The sequence below is a fragment of the Mastomys coucha genome, unplaced genomic scaffold (genome assembly GCF_008632895.1).
Source record: "Mastomys coucha isolate ucsf_1 unplaced genomic scaffold, UCSF_Mcou_1 pScaffold6, whole genome shotgun sequence".
Lineage (NCBI taxonomy): Eukaryota > Metazoa > Chordata > Mammalia > Rodentia > Muridae > Mastomys > Mastomys coucha.
The window spans coordinates 54,899,157-54,900,891 of record NW_022196912.1 but is presented as its reverse complement, the minus strand read 5'-3'; the positions used below and the strand labels follow the sequence as shown (position 1 = coordinate 54,900,891).

At 36.9% G+C, this 1,735-nt stretch overlaps 1 non-coding gene across 1 annotated transcript; it reads left to right on the top strand.

Annotated features, from left to right (window-relative positions):
• Positions 1–407: 407 nt before the first annotated feature.
• Positions 408–470, top strand: LOC116081264. The gene has a single exon (XR_004114777.1). It is a non-coding gene; the product is annotated as a U7 small nuclear RNA (small nuclear RNA).
• Positions 471–1,735: the final 1,265 nt, after the last annotated feature.

The window sequence follows — 1,735 nt, the reverse complement described above, 5'->3', positions numbered from 1 at the left end:
ACCTAAAGAGGCAACTGTACTATGATCCAGCTTGTCAGAAAGATATTAAGAAAGGAGATACAAAGATTTAGAGTGTGGTGATCACAGAGAAAGATTATACCTGGATAAGTGTATTGTTTGTGCTTACAAAAGCTCAGCCTGGAACAGAGCTAATTTAGGCCCTGGCATGGTTAGATTCTACCCAGCTAGCTTATTGTCTTTGCTTACAAAGGTGGGCAGATCTCTGAATTCATTTGCCATGTTAAAAGATTGCTGTCTTCTAAGAATCTAAGGGCTAAGGTAATAAAATGTTGGTTCATGACATAATGAAAAGAGAACCCAGATAAACAATTGAATTGATATGTAAATAAAAGACTGGGCTTTTGGTCTGCAAGAGAGAGCTATCAAGAGAGAGAGAATTGCTAGGAGAGTGAACATGGATCTTTTAGAATTTTTCTAACAGGATTTCTGACCTTGGTTGGAAAACCCAAGAATTCTTTAGAAAGCTAACACAGCTCTTGAAGAATTCTTTTTGTCTAGAAGCTCTTTTGAGTTTTGTCAGAAAAATCAAAGAATTTTTTTTTCCTGATGCTTTTATGAATTTGGTCAGAAAACCATGAAGTATCCAGAGACTTTTTACTTTTTTTTTTTAACGGCAAGAGGGAGCTGTCTCAAGCAGAGAGCTGTCTTGACAGAGAGCTCTCTCCAGAAGAGAGCTATCTCAAGTAGAAAGCTATCTCAAGAAGAATACAAAGCTAAGAGCTACCTAGAGAGTGCTGTCTGGGGAACCATCTAGAACGAGACTATAGCACTGTCAACTTGGACCCAAGATTGACTTCTAGTCATTTCTTTAACCACTCTCAAACACCCCTTCTTCAATCACAACCCTCCTCCAAGCCAAGGCTGGTCCTTGAGAGCTACAGGAAATCCTAGTCAATCAACATGCAAAGTTGTGGATCCCTATCTCAGTAGATACTCATGCACAACACACTTAACATTCAAAGAACTTTGTGGAAGAAGGGACAGAAAGATTTTGAGTCAGAGAACTGGGTAATCTGCTGTGAGATTGTATCTCCTAGAAACATTAGAAGCAAACCTAAAAAAAATCTTACCCACACGGCTGCCTGAATGTGAGCTGAACAAACAGACACCAATGAGCATGTCAAACTAGATGATGAAAAGCCCACAAGGCCTTAACCCAACACAAAGAACTACACAGCTGAGTAAAGCTGAGAGAAGGAGAAGTAGCCCTTCCCAGGAAAAGGCACCCCAATTAGTTGTCTAGTGCCAAATGGTCAGCTCTGAAAATATACATAGAAGTAATACTATGTGGACTCAACAGGATACATTTGGAATCTATATGTATGTACAAATATACATAGGAATGCAATAACAACTGATCTTAAAAGAGACCATGAATTTGAAGAAGAGTAGGGAGGTATATATGGGACGGTTTGAAGGGAGGAAAGGCAAGGGAGAAACATTGTAATTAAAATATAATCTCAAAAGTTACAAAATAAAATACCCAAAATTTGTTTTGTTAAATAGTTTCCAATTACACATCAATGACAAGCAATGTACTACTATTAAATAATTCTTCTAAGCCTGAAGATTTTATACTATGTTACTGAACAGGTGTTAAATTTTAGTCAGTGTTGTACATTTTCTTATGTTTTACTTCTTTGAAATTTGAAACACTATACATTAAATAAAGAATAACTTGCTTTCCTGTTTGTACATGAATATATATTGCAGA